The sequence below is a fragment of the Vigna angularis genome, chromosome 4 (genome assembly GCF_016808095.1).
Source record: "Vigna angularis cultivar LongXiaoDou No.4 chromosome 4, ASM1680809v1, whole genome shotgun sequence".
NCBI lineage: Eukaryota > Viridiplantae > Streptophyta > Magnoliopsida > Fabales > Fabaceae > Vigna > Vigna angularis.
In genome coordinates, this window is record NC_068973.1 from 1618056 (window position 1) to 1631116 (window position 13061).

The window sequence follows — 13061 nt, forward strand, 5'->3', positions numbered from 1 at the left end:
TATATATATATATATATATATATATATATATATATATATATATATATATATATATATATTATTTAGTTAACATGTTATTCAACTACTTCCCTTTTATTCAATTTATACTTGGATTTTCAATATTTTTCTATTAATTAAATGTCATTTTAAACATTTTTTTCATGATAAAATTTGTAGTAAATATTTTTTTTTCATAACAATATACATTATTTATTATTATTATTATTATTATTATTATTATTATTATTGTTATTATTATTAAAATGAAATGTTATAGGTTAGAAGAAAATACTCGTAGGCTTACTCTTCTGATTGTTTGTTTAAAGGCTGTTTTGTTTTATATGATAACTAAAAAATATTAATTTACTAAAAGTTTGCTATTTGGTTAACTTATAAGTATACCTACATTTTTTTATTAGAAATATTGACACTAATACAATTATTATGATTTTATATTAACACTATATATAATAATTCCACATCCATGACTTCTATATATATGTGGTAGCGAGGAGACATAATTGCCACTGGAAATGTTGTGCAAGTTATTTCTTTGAATGGATGTAGATTCCTAATTGTGAGAAGGTATGTTTTTTAACTTTTATCAAATATCCCTTTTAAAATCAAGTTTTATTGGAGTTGCTCAAACTATTAAATAAAAGGTTTGTATCAATTCAATAGGTTCAAAATTGCATCAACTTTCTACCATCTACAATCTCAAATGCAAAGGAAACATTCTAGTACTTCTACAATTGTTTTATTTCCCTCAAGTTTCTCATTTTCTCATGGAAACTATGCTTTTTACTTTCAAAATGAAAAGCACATTGCTCGCCTTTATTTTAAACATTTTACATATTTATATGTAAATATATGTAAATGAATGTATTTTTTATATTTTTTTATATTTAATTTATATGTAAAAGTTAAGTCTTACATAAATTTGATGAAATTCTAGTTTAGGGCATAATGGTGGATTTTTCTCTACAATTTCTTAGTACTAGGATGCTTATTATTAGAAAGTGAATTTTAAGTCTAATTTTCACAAAATCGATTGTGATGTTTATTTATATATATATATATATATATATATATATATATATATATATATATATTATAATTTGATATTATCTTTAGTCGATGTAAGATTTTCAACACATTCTTTTTACGTTGAGGTATAAACATTTTAAGCGTGAGAGTAAAATTAGTAGGTGGTTCGATAGTGGCATAACATTTCCAACCGTTATGCTCATAAAAAAGCATCTTCACAAATTCAGTTTGGTTTAGTTTTCAAACTTTAACTATATGTTTTCTTTTAGTATAAAGACTTTTCTACCAATAAATAAATTTCGTAGGGCATTGTAACATGAAATCCAAAAACGAGCATAGGGTACCCTAAATAATACACAGTGCATAGCTTCTAAATATCAAGTTGAATTTTTCTTCTATACTTTTCTCTCATTAACTAACAATGATGTGATATCTAAGTTTAAAAGGTAGAAAAATTATATCAGATATTATTAGTTCACCATTTAATAGCCAATGAGAAATAACTTTTTAATAATAAAAATGAATGACAATAAAATTATTAAATATCAGAATAAATTGTATGCGACAAAAACTTTCAATATTATAAAAATATCTTTTAAAAATATTAAATAAAAAGTTAATAATATAATAAATTAACAAAACCTACAACGGTGTACATTTATTCTCAATAAATAATCAAAGTCCAGTTGCACGTGGTTACGTATAAAATAAAACCAAGCTTTATTAGTAGAAAAATATATCTGACTGAAATGGATGAAAAGTACTTGTGACATAAACTATATCTGAAAATTAGTATTATTTATTTAAATGTGATTATCTGAATTGAAAATGAGACATATATATAACAGTGAGATTATGAAGTGAAGCTACCTCTTAAAAGTTATCCACCACCACCACCTACCAATTTAGTTTCAAATCTTCGTTGTCTGATGCTACTAAAAGTCAACGATGACGTTTTCTTATCTTTCTAGACAAACCTATCATTCAAGAAAAAACAAAAATATCTGTTGTTTTTTCAAGATCAACTTGTTTATTAGTCATTCGATAAAAGTTGTACTAACCGGTCCCATTAATCAGTATATGATTATTATCAATTTGATGGTAATTAGCATCACTAATTTTAAGTTTATTTTAAAATTTATAAATACATATTTAAATATGATGATAAGTTAATTATATTTAATATATATTTCTTTTTGGATTATTAAGTTTTTACTAGACTTTAATATTAAAATATTTTTTTAGATAATCAATATGGAACGGAATAAAAAACAAACGACTATTTGTGTAAAAAGTTGGACGATTTGAAGAATTATTATCCTCGTCCCTCAAACCAAAACAAAAGTTATTAATGTGGTTGAAATATATATTATTCATTTTTTCTTATAAAATTCAAAAGGGTAATATGTATGTGATGTTATATAAAGATTTTTCAACTTAATGGATTTGTTTCCACACGGAGAAAAGTATGATGTACGTACACAAAAAAAAATTTAAGAAAAAGATGAAATAAAGATAAAGAAAAAAATTTATATTAGTTTTAAATTTTTCAGCATAAATAAGAAATTTTGCCACGGAAGATATGTAATCCAATATAAATCATAATTGATTTTAGTTGTTAATAGTTTATTAATATTTATGTTTTTAAGTAAATAATTAAAAGTGTAAATAAAGTAAAAGTAATAATTAACTAATTTAAATTTAAATAATTTCTAAAGTAATTTATTTTAATATATTATTATGATTTTAAAAAAATAATGATCAAATTTAATAAAATATTTAATTTAAAAATTATTTTACTCTAATTCATATTTTTTAAATTAATTTTTAGATTAAACTATTTTTAAAATGTAATTTCATACAATATTTTTTAATTATATTAATATAAAAGATATTATATTACATTAATCAATTGATTACTGTTTTTATATTTTTCATTTTCTTTTTATTAAGTACACTTTCTGCCTTTTCTTTTTCTCATCCGAACACGAGTACTAAAGTATGTCATTGAGTTTTTCATTAATGTTGATTTTGTGGTGTAGTTTTTGAAGTGGGTGGTTCTCTTGGTCATAGGTGGATGGGACAATATGAGAGAAGTCATATAAAATATTAGGGTGTTGCTCCCTCCACCACCTCCTCCGGTGCTTCTGCACCTTTTCACTATTTTTTTTTTATTCCAGAAATACTCTATGCATTCTCACTATTTTCTTTTATTCCAAAAATATCCTATATCTCCCCACTATCCTCAACAATCTTTCTCTTTCTCTCTGCATTAATGGAGCATTCATATGACTTAGATTTAAAATTGTGATATATTGCAAAATATAAAATTCAGAGGAAACTTCAATATTAGTGCTTCTACCACTTCCATTTTATAAACTTAAAAGTTAGATGCAAATACAAAATAATAACCATAATAATATTAATAGTAAATAATATATTATTATTATTATTATATAGTAACTTTATAATGACGAAAGAACTAAATAAATTCCAAATCTTTAACAAATAACTTTTCTTTTATATTTTAAGTATTTAATAATATTTTTATATTATTTATCTAATAAATTAAATACTTTATTCAAGTTATTTAAGTCAAACATGTCAGTAAGTTAAAACATAATATAATGTTAAAAATTATAGATATTAAATATAAAACAAAACACACGTATATATAAACATTTTTCTAGAAATTTAGAACAAAATTTTATCATTTATTATGTAATTTGAAGAAAAAAATATATATTGAGATTGAATCAAACTTATTTAAGGGAAAGTGTAAACAAAATTTTGCAATATATCACAAGTTTAAATCTGAGCCATATGAATGTTCCATTAATGTAGAGAGAGAAAGAGAAAGATTATTGAATATAATGAGGAGGTGCAGGGTATTTTTGGAATAAAAAAAAATAGTGGGGAGGTGTATAGTATTTTTGAAATAAAAGAAAATAATAAGAAGATGCAGGAGCACTTGGAGTTGTGAAGGGAGCAACATCTAAAATATTAATACGAATAAAAAATATCTGTGATATTTTTATTTGACTTGACCGTTTCTAATTGAAGGGATAAAAGATAACTTATTTGTTTTATCTATTCTTGAATCTGTTTTGTAAAATAATCATTATATCTTAAAAGTAAAAGGGACGTTAATTTTTTTAAATATATATATATATATATATATATATTATAATTTATATTTGTTGATAAAATAATTGTATCTAAAATTAAAATTTATGATTGAAATTTTAACATTTATATTTAATTTTTGATTTTGGGAAAAAATATAATAACTTTCATCCAAAAAGTAAACTAAACTCGGTATATGATTAAACTACGGAGTGGATATGGAGAGAGAGAAAAATAATAAAGAAAAAAAGAATTAAATATGAAATTATATATAGGGAGAGGATATACATTTTTTGTGTTTTTCTTTTTATTTTTTTTTTCTACTTATTTACTCCTTTTTAAATTTAATAAATTTTCATAATAAAAAACTACATTTTAGTTTTATATTTTAGTAATTATTTGAATTTCAATAATTAATTATTATAAAAAATTATTAACTCTTTTATATTTTAGTAACTATTTTTCAAATTTAAATAATTACATATAATATTATTTACACAATATTATTTATAATATTTAATATTTTAATAAATAAAATTTATTTTATCTATAATTATATTTATAGTCATATATTTTATTTTTTATTTTTATTTATTTAATTACTACTTTTAAAATTAAAATAATTTATAGATATTTAAAAAATACATACATATAGATGGACAAAATGAACTAGACTGCATTGAATTATCAATTAACTCCATTATATTAAACAAAATAATTTAACAATTTACCTAAAAACTAAATTGTACCATTTTAGAATTTAGTTTTAAAAAACTAAACCTCTAAAGTTATAATTCACTTAACTACTCATTAACTTAAAGTTAATTCATTTTATACTTTTTATTCTTACTTATTTGAGAATTTCTAAAGTTGTCATTCAATTTTGGGTACTCCCAAATTCGATTGATTTTTCTATCAAAGTTGATTCTTGGTCAATTTTTCGCGGGACATGACTTAGCCGAATTTTGGTTTGAAATGTCTCGATCAAGTTTCCTTTGTTTCTGACTTGACCAAATTTGACTAACTTTTAGTTGGGTTTGACTTGACCAAATTCGATCGATTTTCGATCAGACCATCTTAACCGTCCGTGGTCGTCCTAACTAAATTTCATTGATTTTCAACCAGGGTGAATTCGATCAATTTTTGATTGGAACCATCTCAACCATTTGTGTTGTCTCGGCTGAATTCGATCATTTTCAACCAGGGTCGACTCGATTGAGTTCGGCCAATTTCGATTTGGACCAACTCGACTAAGTTTTATTGATTGACTAGGCCGAGTTCGGGCAATTCGTTTCATCCTAGTCGAATTTTGCCGAATTTTGGTCGAGGCCTATTCAACCAATTTTCGGTTAAGACTGACTCGATTGAGTTTTGGTTATGGTCATTCCAACCGAATTCAGTTGACTATGGACCAAGGCTGATTCAGTCGAATTTCAGTCAAGACCGACCAACTTGATTAAGTTTTGTTTGTAGCCTTCTCGGCCTAATTCAGCAAATTTTAGGCTGGGGCTAAATCAACCAAGTTTCGACTGTATCTGTTTTGACTGAATTAATCGAATTTCGATTCTGATCTATTTTGACATTTTACTTGAGTTGACCGTTTCAACCATTGATCCGACTCGACTCATCTCAACTTTTTAATTTTGTTGTTTATAAGATAAGTTATGTGTTTAGGAAAAGATAAATCTTTTCTATCTGTTTAGTTGATTTTTTTTTTTCGATATTTTTAAATAATAGTTGAATTCAGTTTATAAAACAAAAACTATTTTAGGGTTTCAACTATTTTTCAGTTTAGCTAAAATAAATTATTTTTTGATTCAATATAATTTTTAACACTTAGTACAGTTCAATTAATTATTCGTTCCTATATACAAATGCAATAATGTCTTGTTTACTCGTATTAATGAAAATAATATGAAAAGAAAGAGAGCGGATGAGTAAAAATATTATAATTTATTTGATTGATGTAATAAAAAAATTAAATATATTTAAAAAATAATTTATTGGAAAAAAAGTTAAAAATAATTTATTAAATATAAATTAATTTTAAATTAAAATAAATATTTTATAAATTTTTAATGTATGAAAAAGTTATATTTTAAAACAATACCTTAAATCTGATTAAATTAAACAGACGTGATCGATGAGTTTAGCAGAACTTGGCTTGAACTCTAATATGTATGTTTGAGAATAAATAAAAAATTATTTAGTGCTACAAAAAAGTGGAAGGACAAAAAATGTGCATAATGAATTTAATAAATATTTAGATAAAGAATATGATTTTAAAATAATTTTTTATGCTTCTTAAATTGTTGGGTTCACACATGAAATGTATAGTTACAAATTAATACACAGAGAAAGCATTGTAATTGGTTTATAGTTCAGTCATGAAACATGCTTTTTCTATAGGTAATAGTAGTTGACACACGTTTACTCATTTAACATATTTTTTATAATAAGTAAAAGTGTGACCACGTCATTTTTCCTTTTGTTTTTTTTATAAAGAAACAAACAAATGCTAATACTGTATAAAAAATGACAAAATGAAAAATATATACGAAATATGATTATACTGAAAATTTCCCCCGATAAATGAAAATTGACACATATGAGACAGAAAATTAAAAAAACAAAAATTATGATAAGATGATTTCAGTGCATATTTTTTTTTCTAACAAATATTTTTTTGGAAAAGTCAAATCACATTCTCTGACTAAGTTTGGATTTTGTAAACATTTTTAGTAGTTTGAAACAAGTTGGCTGTTTATTTTAAATATGTTCAATTTAGACGGCTTCTTTTTTAATAGAAACTTAGACGATAATTCAATAAGCCATCAATAAAAATCTTTATCCATATTTCTGTTAATGCTGATTACCATCAAGTTCAACGTATTTAAAATCAGATTTTTATTTTGTCTAAAAATAAAATGTAATAGCGTTGAAGTTTCATCGATTAGGACATTGCGATTAAACTACGATGAAATTAATGTAACTGTTAGTGTAATTTTCACATTGCAATTAAGCTCGTTTCAATTAGAGGAAAGTTCTCCCAATTTTATGTGATAGTAAATATCTTGCGAGAATCCTGCAGAATCTGTGCAGAAAGTGGCTATTTCATTCCAACAAAGATGGAAAAAGATTGAATTGCAGCACGACAACTTAGAATTTTTATTTATTTATTTTAATTATTCACAATATAGAATGTTAACATTTTTTCCTTTGAAGTTATTGATATTATAGCTGTTAAAACGGGTCAATTGGCCCAATCTGGTTTGGTCCATCATAAGTTGGTCACTTAGTGAGCCAACTCAACCCGACTTATTTATTAGCGAGTCAGAAAAATTTGAACTCGACCTGATCCACCACGGGTTAATAAGGAAACAGGTTGGCTCACTGACTCACTTAATTAACATTTTTTTAACTAAAAAAACTTACAAGACAAGTGTTTAATTAATTTTAAAAATAAGAAACTTAAATAATTTTTTCAAACAAAAACAAAATAATAAATATTTTTTTATAAAATTAAAATTAAATTTTAATAAAATAAAATTAGATAAGTGGGTTGGTGGGCCAACCCGACCCATCACAGGTTCAATCTGCATGAACCGAGTTTAAAAGAGTCAAATTGAAATTTAATCCCCATAAAAAGATATAATTTTTTCAAATCCAACTCGACTCAAACTCATAATAAACCGAGTTAACCTGCGAATTATTATCCATTTCACATCTCTAATTGGGTACTTCAGGAGGCTAATCGGTTCCAGAAAGACATCTAAACAGGTATTTTTGACCAGTTTTTCTTCTCGTACCTTCAACGTCATACGTTGGACCAAGAGTTTAGTGTTATGTTCACTTATTGAAAGACTGTGCCTTACCCGCACCAACTACCCTACCTCCGCAGCCATTTGTCAAACAAAGAAAAACAACACTAATTGAAGTAAATTATTCATGTCACAGTCACTTCTCACCAATTTATTTGTATGAAAAAACCTACCTACTATTCAAACTAGGAAATTTTTAGTCGCATAGAATTTATTTTATAAATAAAAAAAGTTATGCCACAAATTTTTTATATTTAAATTATAAATGATTTTAATCTTTAAATTTTTACATATAAAATTGAAATTCGATCTTATTAAAATTTAATATTTTTAATTTTTAAACTTTAAAAATAAATTAATATAATTTTTTTAATATATAAATACGTTAAAATTTAAAAATTATAAACATATTTAATCTTTATATTTGAAAGAAAAACATAATATTATCATATAATTTCTTCTTTATAGTAATATATATATATATATATATATATATATATATATATATATATATATATATATATATAAAATTTTACATGTGGTATAGAAAAGAACTTTACATGTCACCATGAATATTAATTTATTTATATTGATGTCTTACAAGCAAAAGTAAAATCAAATTGAAAATAATGAGATGAAAACGTCTTAATAAAAAACAACTAGTAAACCATATAAATACTATAACAAGTAGAAAAAATGAATATAATAGAACTTTAATAAAAAAACAAAATATGCAAACTAGCTGAAGAATACATTTAAAGATAAATTCAGTTTCGCACTGTAAACGTAAATTAATTATTAGAACGTAGTTGGCTAATATAACTAAATTATTGTTTGAAAGTTTTTTAAATTAAAAAAACATCGAATAAATATATCGCATAAATATTGATACAGTCAGACAATACAATTCTTATATGTAAAATTTGGTATATAAATTTGAATCAATATAATTGATAGACTAAGTTTTTTTTTTTCTCATGAAGAAATAATAGTTGCATTTTCTGAGTATCTTCAATTATTTTTGCCTTGTCAGGGTTTGATCAATAATAAAAATTCAAAACAAGCATAAAACATTTGACTTTGAATTTGGAGTAATGTGTGATGAAACTCGTTCTCTAGGGAGTGTGATTTTTTTTATTCGTTCTACACATAAAATCAATATATCATTCAATTTAGTCAAAGTTTGAATATGATGAATATGCGTAATTAAGAGGTTGCTAGATAAAAGTTGATAGATGCACATGCACATGCACACATATTCTTCATCACATTTTATATATATATATATATATATATATATATATATATATATATATATATATATATATATATATATATATATATATATATATATATATATATATATAAGTCCTTGTGCATGCTTCATCACTCAAAGCACATGCACATGCTTCATCACTCAAGTGCATGCACATGCATACATGCAGTCTTCATCGCAAACAGCTACTTACTAAAACATTTCTCAGTATATAACATCACTGCAATCAACCAGGTTTGCTCACAAAATATTTGTTTCCTGCTTATAGAAACTTTTGTTTAGTTGAAGTGGTTCATTACTTATATGATTCATTATCTTAATTCAGCTCTATAGTTTTTATTATTATTTTTATTATATTATTATTATTATTATTATTGAATCGTGTTACATCGTGTTAGATAGTATTATGGATGAGTAAATAACTTATAAGATTATCTATAGATATGCAAAATAATCCAATCATTTTCACAAATAATTCATTAGTCAATGACAATTACAAACAATTTCCTTTTTTTAAAGCTTTGTTTGATTAAGTTGATTACTGTTTCCGTGCATAATGAGATTTATGAGGAAAGACACTCAGTTTCTATGAGAGAAAAAGAAACAACTAATTATAAGTTATCATAATCAATAATTTTTATATTCTTATTCTTATTACAATAACAGAAAATTTTATTAATAATAAATAAAATCATTTTATATTTCTAATATTAGTGTATTTTGTCACATTGTTGTTGTTTTGCACTCTTTGAGATGAAAAAAAGAAGAAGATAAAGAGTAAAATGGTAGGTTTGGTGGGAAATTTGTTTCGAAAAGCTCCTTCTAAAAATATTTTGAAAAATGTGTTTCATAAATTTCATTCTATAAAGCATCTTATATGTTGTAGAAAGCTAATTCTAAAAATTATATTTTAGAAAACTCGTTCAAAAAGGCATGTCATGTGTTTCGAGAAAGTTATTCTGAAAATCATGTTGCAGAAAATCTGTTTTAAAGATCATGTTTCGAAAATTTCAAAAAAATTATTGGAGAAGATTTATAGATGAGGTGATCCAAAAGTTACTTTTACGAAGAGTACAATGGTTATTAGGTAAAGGTGCAAGAAGAAAAGGCCTACCTACCACATTGGATCTTGCAGTACTCACATTAGTGAAGTCGGCTTCACCGGATTGATGGCTTCTTCATGTACCTCCCAATTTTCTTATTATACACCATTCTTAATGAAATTACAATTGTACCCTCTTCTTCTCCTGTGACCAACTCTTGATGAAATTTGAGGTTCCAATAACCAATTCAAGAAATGATTTCCCCTCACCAAAAGACCTGTTAACCTAAACTATTATGGATACCAAGGAATTAAAGTAATCAAAAAATGTTAGGAACCTAAACTCCTCTTTCACGTTAAGCAACTTATCAACACTAATAGACTTGTTCTTAGACATCATTAACAATTTACACAACTTGAAGAAGGAAGAGTTTATTGGTTGCTCTTTTTAGAGAAAGCAATAAAGAGACGTATGAAATGAACCAGTTTCGTTTTGGGTTTGATGCGACTATAATAGACATAGAAGAAACTAAAGTTTTGGTTGATAAAGGTTTCAACATTCCAACTTATCATTAGTTTCATTTTCCATACTCATTTTACATAATATTGTACATGTGTCTTGAGGACATGACACACTCAGAGTAACGTTAAAAAAAATTATGTGTTGTTTGAAAATAATAAATTTTCGTGTGACATCCGTCAACCAAACAAATCATTTGTAATATATAATAAACAATAGATTTGTATACTCTATTTGCTTTATCTCTTATCTCTTGAATTTTTTTCTTTCTTCTAGATTAAATTTTAAAAGATTTTAATTTTTTTTTCTAATATTAGAAATAATTCACTCTAAAATTGTAAGTATACCAATTTGCAAGTCAAACAATTTATTCATTACAATTTTTTATTATAATATTATATATTTATTATTATACTTTATTGTTATATATAAAGACGAATTTATCTCGTTCATTTAACAAAAATAAATTACTAGTTATAATCAAGTTATTTATGATTGATTAGGATCAATATTGAGAATTTATATTCTTTGATATTTTGCCAATCATGTCATGTGAGTAAAAACTACAAAAGAAATAGTATAATATTTGTCATCATTTTTTGTGTTAAGTTTATTCATCTTTTAAAATTTATAATATATATATATATATATATATATATATATATATATATATATAAATCATGCACTAGTGTAAAAATGATTTTTAATGTCACCCCTTAGACGTCAGATTACACAATATCCAATGTAAAAAGTTGACCGATGGCTTTTTGGTAAATAAGTTGGCCTTGGTGACATCAGTTCATGGGGGCTCGACGTCTAGACGTCGGTTACAGGTGCATAACCGACGTCTATATTTTAAACCATGCCAGTTCGTACAATTAGACGATAAAAAGGGAGCGTCAGAATGTGAAAAGTCATTTTTTTCGCCATTTAGACGTTGGATCTCGCCACACCGACGTCTATACTTTAAACCACGTCAGTTCGTACAATTAGATGCCAAAAAGGGAGTGTCAGAATGTGAAAATTCATTTTTTTCGCCATTTAGACGTCGGATCCCACCACACTAACGTCTAGATAGTCATTGAGTCGTCGGTCCCCCTTATATCCGACGCCTAAATGGGCTGATAGGATAAGTGAAAATTTTTTTGGATGTCGGCTCCCCTTACTCAGATGTCTATATACAAAGCGAATATTAATTTTTAAATCGAATGAACGTCATATTATTGAGGTCCCCGACGTCTAGTCGAGAATAGACGTCGGGCACTGGGGGCACCGACGTCCTGATTCCTGTTAAATCAGAAATCGTGAATCCATGGTTACGAGCACTTCATCGTCTTCCTCCTCGTCTTTTCTCTCCACGACATTACATTTTCATGTGCGTTTTATCTCTTTTGAACCGTTTAAACTTACTTTTACTCCGATTAAATTAGTCTTTGATGGATTATCTTCCATTTGAACTGATTAAAATGAGTTTTCATTGTGTTTTGGTGTAGTTTTTCTCGTGTCTTTGAGTAGCGTAGTAGCACCTTCTCCCTTTGCTAGTTTTCTCGTAAGAAAAACTTGCGTCTTTTGAATCTCTTATAGCATTTCAACCAAAAATCGAACGTGGGTCCTTGCCTAGTTCTCTTGTCACCGTATTCTTTTTCATTGACGATTGGAATGGAACTAGGTAAGGACCCAGATTTGATTTTTGGTTGAAATACCATAAGATACGTGAAAAGTGCTTTATGTAATGGTTGATTAAAACATTATATATGATCAAAATTGAAATATCATGGGAGCATCTTCAAAGTAGATTGAATGGATGAGAGTCAAATATAGCTGTACGGAGGGTGACTACTTCATTTCCATCACAGCCAGCCAGAAGATTAAATTATTACAGAAAGCACGACAATATAGAAATTTGATGTTAGAAATAATTGATTTATAATATTAATATCACTGGGAATTTGTTGGTGTTGACCTATACCATTCAACCATCACAGACCATCACGGTTGACGTTTATAGCTTCATTACCCTCAGCATTTCATGCATAAGATGATTATACTTATATAAACATTCTTTTCTTTTAATGCAAATCATATGGGCACACCAACCAGTCCAGGTCAAACTACTCTCATATCTCAGCAGCCATATTTTGTCTTAAAAATGAACATCAACAACATATTATAATATATGTTGTCGGCTTCTTCTCATATCACATGCATGCTATATAAAGCTCATGTCAC